Below are 13,669 nucleotides of genomic sequence, written 5' to 3' on the forward strand. Positions count from 1 at the left end.
GGTCAGTGTCTGGTCCCTGCCAAGGGGGGAGGGGAGGGAGCCTGGGACTGTGGGCCACTTGGCCTGCAGGTGGAGGGTCTGGTGGTGGCAGCTAGGAGGGGGCCAGGTCCTTTGGTAACAGGGACTCACATTCCAGGTTGCAGGGGCTGTAGGACCCCCTGCCAGAGGCTGTCACATGTGCACACATGTGTGGAGCTGTGCCGTGGCACATGTGTGTTTGGGCCCGGGGCTAGGAGCATGTCCTGAAGCCCTGGGACTTTGGGGACCCCAGTTCCTGCACACCCGAGGGCCCTCAGGTCTCCCTTTCCACGTCCCGCCCCTTGACAGTGACAGAGCCCGTCAGCCCAATGTTTGCTGGCTTGCTGGGTCGCACTGTGTCAGCTACTTCTTGACCTATAGGCCTCCTGGGTGGCAGGGGCCACAGTAACCTCAGGAAATGGCACCAAGGACAAACAGCCTGGGGCTTTGTTTCTACCAGTACAGCACAGCTGACACCCTGAACCACCTTCCTGGTGAAACTGCTCAAACTACGGGACTTAAAACAACTTAAAATTGTCCCCTTTTTTTGACAAAGTGACCTGCGAGAAAGAAAGGGCCAACCCCCCACAAAGGGCCGTGCAGGTGGGCCCTGCAGTGCCCTGGTCACTGCACTTGGGGCAGGTTCCACAGAACCGCAGACTACGAGCTCCTCCTGGGGGCAGAGGCACCCCAGGCTCAGGCTCCGTGTGTGGGGAAGTCCGCACTTCCTTCGGGGGAGAGCCGCTCCGGGACAAAGGCTCCCGCAAACCCTCAAAGCACATGACTGCCTGAGGAGAGGCTGGACGGAGGAGGCCACACAGGCGGTGGGCAGAGGCTCCAGCTGGGGAGCCGTCCTGCTCCCGGCCCTGTACCCCGGCCCTCCTGCCCCCCACCCCCCGTCTCCTCCCCTCCCCTGTCTCCCACACCTCCTCCCATCTGTCCTCTCTTTCCTCTAGGCCCCCCTTTCCCTGACCCTCCACTTCCCTTTACCCTGTTTCCAGTCCCGCCCTGCGCCCCTTCTGTCCTCCTGGGGTCAGAGAGACCTCAGCTCTCAGAGTGAGAGCGTTGAGTGTCAGGTGGACTGGAGGACTGTTCCCAAAACCCTGCTTGACACACATCGCCCACACCCCATGTCTAATTATGTTTCCAAGAAAACGAGTGACACATGCAGAACGATAAAGATGGGCTCTCTGTGCCCAGCGCCCTCTCCCTAGTGAAGACCCTCCCAGGTCTGCCAGGTTCCTGGCCCCCAGGGGGCTCATCCCTTTTCACTTCAGTAAAACATCATCACCAAAGTGCGTGTGTTTGCAACATATGTGTGGTTTTGACATTTTATGACAGCAGTATTAGAAATCAGTGTTTTAACACAGAGAGAAAAACACACAGCAAATAATTGTCTTCACCATGCGAGGAGAGCCTGGGGTGAGGCAGCTGAGAGACCCAGTTTACGTGCAGGACCGTGAACCCTCCTACAGCCAGTCCTCCCTGGTCCCTCCTGACCAGACCCCAGACCCGGCTCTCTGGTGGTCAGGGTCTGAAGGCTCAGGTGGGGGGTCCCAGGAGGGGCGCTTCCCCCATGACTGAACCTCCTTCCCAGCCACGACCCTCCTCTGGTGGAGGATGGGGGAGGGAAAGAAGGGGGCAGGGAGCTGGAGGGGGCCTCCGCCAGGGGGAGACGTTGCACTGGGCAGGCCCCAGCCTTCCCCCAAGCCTTCGGAGGCCTGGGCTGTGGCCTCGGGGCCAAGGCAGTGGAGGGGGCTCTGCCACACCAGGCCCTCCTGCTCACTGGTCCCGGAGCCTCTCGCCCTCCATTTTGGACCAAAGTCCCTGGCGTGTGCGTGGCCGGCCTGGATGCCCCTGCTCTGCCCAGGGTTTTCTCTTCAATAAAAACCTTTTCTATTGTGCTGTCTCACATTCTGACAGAAAAGGGCCCCACACCAAGATGCCCAGCCCTAGAGCCACTGCAAACCCTGTGCACCCTCAGGCTGAGCTGCAGCAGCAGGCTCCTGGACCCCACAGCCTCCAAAGTGCAGCCTCTCAGGTGGGCGCCAGCCGCACCCCAGCCCCCAGGACCCTCTGGGCCTGCCCCAAACGGCGACCCTGGGGGCAGACTTGCCCTTGTCCCCAGTGGGCTATGGAGGCCCCTGCGAGACCACACTCTGCACACAGGGGCTCCATCATCCCCACACCAAGACGCTGGAGGACCAGCACGGGTGTGGTGGTCATGGTGAAGGCCATCCCTGAGGAGGCCCACGTCTGAGGACACAGTGCAGGGGTGTCCTGGCTAGGTAGGCAGTCCCCACCCCCAGCCTCCCAGAAGCAGGGTCTGTGCCTGCGCCCACATCACCAAGCAGACCCAAGAACCCAGGGAAGACCCTTCAATCTGAGGGAAGGGTCCTGGGAGGATCCCAAGGAGGACCCCTAGGGTGTGGCCTGGGTAACAGGGGTCAGTGGGGTGGTCCCTCCTTACACACAGTCTCCCACACAGGGTCGCACAGACAGAGAGACACAATCACACAGAGATATACACAGAAACACACACACACAGACACAATCACTCAGAGATACAGAGACACAGAAAGACACACAGAGATTCAGAGACACATAGAAACACAGACACAAAATCACACAGAAACACAGACACACAGAGATGCAGAGACACCCAGAGAAAGAGAGACTACAGAGATACACAGAGAGACACACAGAGACACAGAGACACAATCACAGAGAGACACACAGACACACAGAGATGCAGAGACACACACAGAGACAGAGAGATACAGAGAAACACAGACACACAATAACACAGACACAGAAGTGCGAGACACACACAGAGACACATAGAGAAACACACACAGAGATTCAGAGACACAGAAACACACAGACACACACAGAAAGACAGCAAGACATACAGAGACACAAAAAGACACAGAAATGTAAACACACTCAGGCGTTCAGACACCCTACTAGACACACACACAGACACACAGGTGTTGACACACAGATATACTCACAGACTCCACAGGCTCAAACACACATACAGGCACTCGTGACCTGTCAGATAAACGTGAAGTCACACTGGAAAACAGACAGATACACACAGGCACACTCCCAGACACTCACATGCTCTCAGAGGCTCAGTCACCACAACTATGTGGACACCATGCACACACACACACTCAGGCACACACTGCCTCCACATGGAGCTGGGAGCACACACTCCATCATGCTCACGAGTACAACAGGCTCACTCACATGGGCTCACACAGCTCACATGGCTCACACGGCTCACATGGCTCACACGGCTCACACAGGGCACACAGCTCACACAGCTTACACAGGCTCACAGAGCTCACACAGCTCACACAGCTCACACACGCTCACACAGCTCACACAGACTCACACAGGCTCACACAGCTCACACAGCTCACACAGCTCACACAGGCTCACACAGGCTCACACAGCTCACACAGCTCACACGGCTCACACAGCTCACACAGCTCACACAGTCTCACACAGCTCACACAGCTCACACAGCTCACACAGCTCACACAGCTCACACAGCTCACACAGGCTCACACAGCTCACACAGCTCACACGGCTCACACAGCTCACACAGCTCACACAGTCTCACAGAGCTCACACAGCTCACACAGCTCACACGGCTCACACAGCTCACACAGGCTCACACAAGCTCACACAGCTCACACAGCTCACACAGCTCACACGGCTCACACAGCTCACACAGCTCACACGGCTCACACAGCTCACACAGCTCACACAGCTCACACAGCTAACACAATTCATACAGCTCACACAGCTCACACGGCTCACACAGCTCACACAGGCTCACAGAGCTCACACGGCTCACACAGCTCACACAGGCTCACACAGCTCATACAGCTCACACAGCTCACACAGGCTCACACAGGCTCACACAGCTCACACAGGCTCACACAGGCTCACACAGCTCATACAGCTCACACAGCTCACACAGGCTCACAGAGCTCACACGGCTCACACAGCTCACACAGCTCACACGGCTCACACAGCTCACACAGCTCACACAGGCTCACACAGGCTCACACAGCTCACACAGCTCACACAGCTCACACAGCTCACACGGCTCACACGGCTCACACAGCTCACACGGCTCATACAGCTCACACAGGCTCACACAGCTCACACGGCTCACACAGGCTCACACAGGCTCACACAGCTCACACAGGCTCACACAGCTCATACAGCTCACACGGCTCACACAGCTCACACGGCTCACACGGCTCACACGGCTCACACAGCTCACACAGCTCACACAGGCTCACACAGGCTCACACAGCTCACACAGGCTCACACAGCTCACACAGCTCACACAGCTCACACAGCTCACACAGGCTCACACAGCTCACACAGCTCATACAGCTCACACAGGCTCACACAGCTCACACAGCTCATACAGCTCACACAGGCTCACACAGGCTCACACAGGCTCACACAGCTCACACAGCTCACACAGCTCACACGGCTCACACAAGCTCACACAGCTCACACAGCTCACACAGGCTCACACAGCTCACACAGGCTCACACAGGCTCACACAGCTCACACAGGCTCACACAGCTCATACAGCTTACACAGCTCACACGGCTCACACAGGCTCACACAGGCTCACACAGCTCACACAGGCTCACACAGGCTCACACAGCTCATACAGCTCACACAGCTCACACGGCTCACACAGCTCACACAGGCTCACACAGGCTCACACAGCTCACACAGGCTCACACAGGCTCACACAGCTCACACAGCTCACACAGCTCACACAGGCCCACACAGGCTCACACAGCTCATACAGCTCACACAGGCTCACACAGCTCACACAGCTCACACAGCTCACACAGCTCAAAGCTCACAGCTCACACGGCTCACACAGGCTCACACAGGTTCACACAGCTCACACGGCTCACACGGCTCACACAAGCTCACACAGCACACACAGCTCACACAGCTCACACAGCTCACACAGCTCACACAGCTCACACAGGCTCACACAGCTCACACAGCTCACACAGGCTCACACAGGCTCACACAGGCTCACACAGCTCATACAGCTCACACAGGCTCACACAGCTCACACAGCTCACACAGCTCACACAAGCTCACACAGCTCACACAGCACACACAGCTCACACAGCTCATACAGCTCACACAGGCTCACACAGCTCACACAGGCTCACACAGCTCACACAGCACACACAGTTCACACGGCTCACACAGCACACACAGGCTCACACAGGCTCATACAGGCTCACACAGCTCACACAGGCTCACACAGGCTCATACAGGCTCACACAGCTCACACAGCTCACACAGGCTCACACAGGCTCACACAGGCTCACACAGCTCACACAGCTCACACAGCTCAAAGCTCACAGCTCACACGGCTCACACAGGCTCACACAGGTTCACACAGCTCACACAGCTCACACAGGCTCACACAGCTCACACAGCTCATACAGCTCACACAGGCTCACACAGCTCACACGGCTCACACGGCTCACACAGCTCACACAGGCTCACACAGCTCACACAGCTCACACAGGCTCACACAGCTCACACAGGCTCACAGAGCTCACACGGCTCACACAGCTCACACGGCTCACACAGCTCACACAGGCTCACAGAGCTCACACAGCTCACACAGCTCACACAGACTCACACAGGCTCACAGAGCTCACACGGCTCACACAGCTCACACGGCTCACACAGCTCACACAGGCTCACAGAGCTCACACAGCTCACACAGCTCACACAGACTCATACAGGCTCACAGAGCTCACACAGCTCACACAGCTCACACAGCCCTGGTGGGCGCAGGGCCCAGTGAGTGGGGCCAGCTCAGCCTCTGCTGTGCATGGCTGCCTGGGTCAGGACTGCCCTCGCTCTGGCAGCAAGACCAGTAGCTGGGGCCCGACCAGAGGTGTCTGCTGTGACTGGGACGTTTCCTAGGCAAGTGTCCAGGCTGGCTCCTGGGCTCCACAGGGTGCCGTTAGGGCAGCAGTGACCACGTCTGTACCTGCTGCCCTCGGGCTGGACCCTCAAGCTCCAGTTGGATCCTGCCTGGGACGCATGTCCACAGCCAGTGTGGGGAGCCAGGGGTGAGGGGCTGAGCTGGCGATGGAGGAGGCAGGGTCTGGCCAGGCATCATCCCCAGAGCACTGGAGGTTGTGGTCAGCCTGGGTTCTAGAACAATCCCCAGGGTGACAGATGGAAGCTGAGGGATCTGCAGGCAGAAGAGACAGACCCAGGCAGCTGCACTGTAGTCCTGGGTGCCCGGCCTCATGGGTCAGGGTGGGGCCTCAGAGGGCTGCCTGGGGTGTGTGTGAGCCGTGTGAGCATGGGTGTATTTAGGCCCATGGGTTCCCTGCATGTCTTCTGTGTTGGGGCGTGAGTGCCCAGGTATCTGGGGGTCTCCGGGTGTGGGGTTATGTGTCTGGTACCCTGACTGCAGGCTCAGCCCAACATAGATGTGTTCATTCCTAGATGTGCAACTCTGTGCACCCCGGGGGTCCCCAAGTACCTAGAATGAAGCCCTGCCCCCAAAGGGTTGCCTGAGGACAGGCCTTGGGGTCTCTGAGCTGAGCAGTGTTCTCTTTTGTTCCTCAGAAGTCCCACTGGGCCCACCCAGCACCATCCCATCCATGTGCCTCTGCGAGTGACTCTGTCTTTCTGAGCTTGTATGAACCATGTGAGCTGTGTGAGCTGTGTGAGCCGTGTGAGCTGTGTGAGCCTGTGTGAGCTGTGTGAGCTGTGTGAGCTGTATGACCTGTGTGAGCTGTGTGAGCCTGTGTGAGCTGTGTGAGCTGTGTGAGTCTGTGTGAGCTGTGTGAGCTGTGTGAGCTGTGTGAGCTGTGTGAGCCTGTGTGAGCTGTGTGTGCTGTGTGAGCTGTGTGAGCCGTGTGAGCTGTGTGAACCTGTGTGAGCTGTGTGAGCTGTGTGAGCCTGTGTGAGCTGTGTGAGCTGTGTGAGCTGTATGACCTGTGTGAGCTGTGTGAGCCTGTGTGAGCTTGTGTGAGCTGTGTGAGCTGTGTGAGCTGTGTGAGCCTGTGTGAGCTGTGTGAGCTGTGTGAGCCTGTGTGAGCTGTGTGAGCTGTGTGAGCCTGTGTGATCTGTGTGAGCTGTGTGAGCTGTGTGAGCTGTGTGAGCTGTATGACCTGTGTGAGCTGTGTGAGCTGTGTGAGCCTGTGTGAGCTGTGTGAGCTGTGTGAGCTGTGTGAGCTGTGTGAGCCTGTGTGAGCTGTGTGAGCTGTGTGAGCTGTATGACCTGTGTGAGCTGTGTGAGCCTGTGTGAGCCTGTGTGAGCTTGTGTGAGCTGTGTGAGCCTGTGTGAGCTGTGTGAGCTGTGTGAGCTGTGTGAGCCTGTGTGAGCTGTGTGAGCTGTGTGAGCCTGTGTGAGCTGTGTGAGCCTGTGTGAGCTGTGTGAGCTGTGTGAGCTGTGTGAGCCTGTGTGAGCTGTGTGAGCTGTGTGAGCTGTGTGAGCTGTGTGAGCTGTGTGAGCCTGTGTGAGCTGTGTGAGCTGTGTGAACTGTGTGAGCTGTGTGAGCCTGTGTGAGCTGTGTGAGCCTGTTTGAGCTGTGTGAGCTGTGTGAGCTGTATGACCTGTGTGAGCTGTGTGAGCTCTGTGAGCTGTGTGAGCTGTGTGAGCTGTGTGTGCTGTGTGAGCCGTGTGAGCCGTGTGAGCCGTGTGAACCTGTGTGAGCCTGTGTGAGCTGAGTGAGCTGTGTGAGCCGTGTGAGCTCTGTGAGCCTGTGTGGGCTGTGTGAGCTGTGTGAGCTGTGTGAGCCTGTGTGAGCTGTGTGAGCCTGTGTGAGCCTGTGTGAGCCTGTGTGAGCTGTATGAGCCGTGTGAGCTGTGTGTGCTGTGTGAGCTGTGTGAGCTGTGTGAGCTGTGTGAGCCGTGTGAGCCGTGTGAGCCTGTGTGAGCTGTGTGAGCTGTGTGAGCCATGTGAGCTGTGTGAGCTGTATGAGCTGTGTGAGCCTGTGTGAGCCTGTGTGAGCTGTGTGAGCCTGTGTGAGCTGTGTGAGCTGTGTGAGCTGTGTGAGCCTGTGTGAGCTGTGTGAGCCTGTGTGAGCCTGTGTGAGCCTGTGTGAGCTGTATGAGCCGTGTGAGCTGTGTGTGCTGTGTGAGCTGTGTGAGCTGTGTGAGCCGTGTGAGCCGTGTGAGCCTGTGTGAGCTGTGTGAGCTGTGTGAGCTGTGTGAGCTGTGTGAGCTGTATGAGCTGTGTGAGCCTGTGTGAGCCTGTGTGAGCTGTGTGAGCCGTGTGAGCCTGTGTGAGCCGTGTGATCTGTGAGCTGTGATGTGTGTGAGCTGTGTGAGCTGTGTGCGCTGTGTGAGCTGTGGGAGCTGTGTGAGCCTGTGTGAGGTGTGTGAGCCGTGTGAGCCATGTGAGCTGTGTGAGCCGTGTGAGCCGTGTGAGCCATGTGAGCTGTGTGAGCCGTGTGAGCCGTGTGAGCTGTGTGAGCCGTGTGAGCCGTGTGAGCCGTGTGAGCTGTGTGAGTCCATGTGAGTGAGCCTGTGGGACTCGTGAGCATGATGGAGTGTGTGCTCTCAGCTCCGTGTGGAGGCAGTGTGTGCCTGAGTGTGTGTGTGTGCATGGTGTCCACATAGTTGTGGTGACTGAGCCTCTGAGAGCATGTGAGTGTCTGGGAGTGTGCCTGTGTGTATCTGTCTGTTTTCCAGTGTGACTTCACGTTTATCTGACAGGTCACGAGTGCCTGTATGTGTGTTTGAGCCTGTGGAGTCTGTGAGTATATCTGTGTGTCAACACCTGTGTGTCTGTGTGTGTGTCTAGTAGGGTGTCTGAACGCCTGAGTGTGTTTACATTTCTGTGTCTTTTTGTGTCTCTGTATGTCTTGCTGTCTTTCTGTGTGTGTCTGTGTGTTTCTGTGTCTCTGAATCTCTGTGTGTGTTTCTCTATGTGTCTCTGTGTGTGTCTCGCACTTCTGTGTCTGTGTTATTGTGTGTCTGTGTTTCTCTGTATCTCTCTGTCTCTGTGTGTGTCTCTGCATCTCTGTGTGTCTGTGTGTCTCTCTGTGATTGTGTCTCTGTGTCTCTGTGTGTCTCTCTGTGTATCTCTGTAGTCTCTCTTTCTCTGGGTGTCTCTGCATCTCTGTGTGTCTGTGTTTCTGTGTGATTTTGTGTCTGTGTTTCTATGTGTCTCTGAATCTCTGTGTGTCTTTCTGTGTCTCTGTATCTCTGAGTGATTGTGTCTGTGTGTGTGTGTTTCTGTGTATATCTCTGTGTGATTGTGTCTCTCTGTCTGTGCGACCCTGTGTGGGAGACTGTGTGTAAGGAGGGACCACCCCACTGACCCCTGTTACCCAGGCCACACCCTAGGGGTCCTCCTTGGGATCCTCCCAGGACCCTTCCCTCAGATTGAAGGGTCTTCCCTGGGTTCTTGGGTCTGCTTGGTGATGTGGGCGCAGGCACAGACCCTGCTTCTGGGAGGCTGGGGGTGGGGACTGCCTACCTAGCCAGGACACCCCTGCACTGTGTCCTCAGACGTGGGCCTCCTCAGGGATGGCCTTCACCATGACCACCACACCCGTGCTGGTCCTCCAGCGTCTTGGTGTGGGGATGATGGAGCCCCTGTGTGCAGAGTGTGGTCTCGCAGGGGCCTCCATAGCCCACTGGGGACAAGGGCAAGTCTGCCCCCAGGGTCGCCATTTGGGGCAGGCCCAGAGGGTCCTGGGGGCTGGAGTGCGGCTGGGCGCCCACTTGAGAGACTTCAGCCTGAAGCTTGGAGGTGGAGTGGCCAGCTCCTATTCTGGGCACAGTAGGGACAGCTTTGGTGGCAGGATGTGCTGTGAGGGACAGTGGCAGTCAGAGTGAGGGTGGTTGGTGGGACCTGGCTGTGGGCCAGGGGTTTTGTCTCCAGATGGCCTGCAAAGTCCATTACCCAGGGTGCCAGGGACCTTGCTCCCTCCCCACCCAGGTGTCCCCCACCACCAGGCAGTCCTCTGGGAAGCACCCTGGGGGCCTGGTCACTGCGGGCCTGGCCACAGCACAGGCCTGGTCTCCTGAGGGTGGTGTCCAGGCCAGGGAGGAAAATGGTCAGGAGTTCTCCCAACCAGCTGGCCCCAACCCCCAACCTCAATGCAAATGTCCCCTGGGTTCTGGCTCAGCTGTTTCAGTCTCAGGGGTGCGTGGGACTTTCCGTCCTGGTCCCCACCTGCCCTGCGGTTCCCATCCTCGGTGTTTTTAGACATATTTGCAAGTGTGTGTTTGTGCCTGTGTGCAGGGTGGGGGTGGTAGCCAAGGCAGCCCAAGGGCCTTGTTTTTCAGACTGTGCTTGGGGGAGGGGGCGATCTGCATGTCAGCCTCCCCTGTGGGGGACAGTGAGGGTCCTGGGGGCCCCAGGGTGTGTGGCCCCTGCCCTGGGCAGTGTGTGAGGCCCAGGCCTGGGTCATGTCCTTGTGGGGAGGCCCGGAGGCTGGGATGCTGTCCTAAGTGTGGTCTAGGACTCTGCCAGATGGAACCTTCCAGAACAGCAGTCCTGTTGGCTGAGGGGACATTTGGAAAGTGGTGCTCAGTGATGGGCAGGGACCTGCTCCACACTCACACACTATGCATGTGCACACACAACACACACACACATGTACGTGTGCATACACCGTGGCCCCAGCACTGGCTGCCCTGGGGACAGCAGCTGACCCCTGCCCGGCTCTGTGTGGCTGTCCAGTCCCGTCACTGCAGCCTCATAACTGCCCTTGGCGCTGGCTGTGGAGGCACCATTGGGCCCACCTGCCCCAGGTGCCAGAGTGTGAGCGTTCACGGAGCACGTGAGTGTGCACAGGGCAAGTGGCGTGAACACCACCCATGGGTGTGTGTTGCCATTGCCCCCAGCACAAGAGCTCCGTCCACCCTCCAGGCCTCCTGGTCCCTGCACGCATGACCCACGGTCCCCCAGGCAGTGACAGGGCAGGCAGGGGTGGCCTGTGTCCCCAGCACAGCTGGCACGGATGTCCGCTCATGATGTAGCCACAATAGTGGATGATGACTGGGATGGCGTCCTGTGTGGGCCTGTGTGTACATGTGTGCCTGCATGTCACACACTTGTGCACATGTCCGAGCATGAAGGCATGTGTGCCTGCATGCCACACACGTGTGTGCACATGTCTGAGTGTGAAGGCATGTGTGCCTGCATGTCACACACATGTGTGCACATGTCTGAGTGTGAAGGCATGTGTGCCTGCATGTCACACACATGCATGCACATGTCTGAGTGTGAATGCATGAGTGTCTGAATGCACACACACGTGCACACATAGGCACACAACACATGCATGTGTCTTGGTGTGCATGTGTGTGCACACACATGTGCATACATGTGCGAGACAGCCAGGCCTGTGTGAGTTTCTAGTGGGGGTGAGGCTGCCCAGCACCTCCTTGGTCTGGGCAGAGCTCCCAAGCTCTCAGCTCCTGATGGAGGCCCCTCCCCAGGAGGGAGGGGCAGCATGTGGGGGCTGAGGAGACCCTTGGGGTCAGGCCTGGGGTGTGGGGATGGCCTGGGCTAGGAGCCCCTGTGACACAGCTCTGGGGGCAGCTTGGGCCTCAGGGTAGGTGTCTCAGACCTGGACAGAGAGAGACAGAAGCCCAGACAGACACATGGACTCAGTCCCCACTCACAGCACCCCCAGGGACACCCACACATGCGTGTGAACACACACCCACACTCACACAAACACACAGGGAAACACACTCAGACACGCACACACTGAGCACCACAGCACTATACCCTGCTACACACTCACACAAACAAAAATACAGCCACATAAAACACCCAAACTCACACTCACTCCTCCACACACTCAGAACACACTGACACTCAATACACACCCACAGAGGTGAACATAGACACTCACAGAAACATGTTCACACCCTACCCCCACTTACTCACACTCTCACTTATACACCGTGCACTCACACTCACTCATTCAAACACTCTCATACACTTGCACACGCCACACTCATTCACATACACTCACACTAACACATGCACCTTCACACCCTCACTCTCACACGTATACTCATACAGTCACCCTCCCTCTCACGCAGTTACACTCACACACTCCCATTCCCACAGTCACTCACACCCACACACTCACACTCACACTCCCACAGTCACACTCACCCTCGCACACACACTCACACTCCCTCTCATGCACACTCCTCCCTCTAGACCCTTTGGGCTCAGGGACACACAGTGAGGCTCACTCTAGTCTGGCCACTTTCTAAGGGGTGTCTGGGTCCACTGGCCCCACTCCTCACTAACTGTGTCCTCCATCCTGCCTCGGGGGTCCCATCTGTGAGGTGGGCACATGCCCTCTGCTTGGGGAAGGCCTCAAGTACAAACGGTGCAGGAAGACATGGGCAGAGGTCAGTGGCAGTTGGGAGCGGCCAAGTGAACCCTGGGTCAGAGACAGGGGGATGGTGTGCGGGGCTGGAGGCAGCTCTGTGTCCTGAGCCCTGGGGTTGCTGGGACTCCACTGGCCCTCTGCCCTTGCACTGTGGCTGTGCTGGTGGGGACAGGCCTCCGGGCCTCAGGGGAAGCCCATCAACCTGCCAGGGCTGGAATGTGGGGCTGATAGGCAGGAGGGTCTGAGGACAGTGATGGACGCTGGGAGGACCATAGGACAGAAGGCTGGTGGTGGGCCCAGAAGGGGCTGTGTGAGGAGCCATGGGTCAGTGGGAGCCTGTCTAAGGCTCATCCCGAGGGGTCGGTGAGCAGCCCGAGTGGTCAGGCTGAGTGGGGGTGGAGGAGCCGTGGGGGTGACAGGGCCAGGTGGGCACCTTGGGGGGGGCGTTGGTTTTGCTTGCCTGAGCCCAGATGCCTGGGGTCCAGGTGGAGACAGGGAGGGATGTTGGAGAGAGAGGCTGGGGTTCTAATTGGGAACATTGGGGCTTGGAGCTAGGTGTGCAGGTGGGAGCTTAGGGGTGACAGCCTGGGGTCCAGGTGGGGTCAGGGCATGGGGTGAGCCTTGGGGGCTTGACTGGGAAGGAGTGTGGGAGTTTTCACTCCACTGAAAACAGATGTTCCAAACACATGCAAGACAGGAGACGTGTCTTTGCCTGCTTCCCCACCGCGCGTGTTAACGTCATGTGTGAGCATGTCCTTCCAGCCCTCCCTGCATGTTGGTCTGGAATGTTCAAAGGTCCATCTGAAGGTGCTTGCCGGGGTGGGCATGTGGGTGAAGGGCCTGAGTCCGGGCGTGCCCGCGTGTCCCCTGTCCTGGTTCTCAGGCAGCCCAGACCTCAGCGTGTACCTCTTGGGGCCAGGGGGACTCGATGACAACCAAGCTGTCCTGTCGCTCTCAGTGATGACTCACAGCGTGTCACCCAGACCCACTAGAGTTCTCCCACCAGCTCAGTGTCAGGACCCGGCCACTTGTGTCCCCCACACCGATCCTTTGCCCTTGGCGGTCCGATGGGGCCCCCACTCAGTCCTGTGGTCCTGGAGGTGGGTGGTGAGCACCAGGGTGGCCCCCAGGTCCTCAGACCCTCTGTCCTGTGAGCCCTGGCTCTCTCTGTAGCTCACACAGCTGTGGGTGTGGCTGGACACTGGGCATCACTGTGTAGTCGTGGTCCCTAG

The sequence above is a fragment of the Rhinolophus hipposideros genome (genome assembly GCF_964194185.1).
Source record: "Rhinolophus hipposideros genome assembly, chromosome: 5".
NCBI lineage: Eukaryota > Metazoa > Chordata > Mammalia > Chiroptera > Rhinolophidae > Rhinolophus > Rhinolophus hipposideros.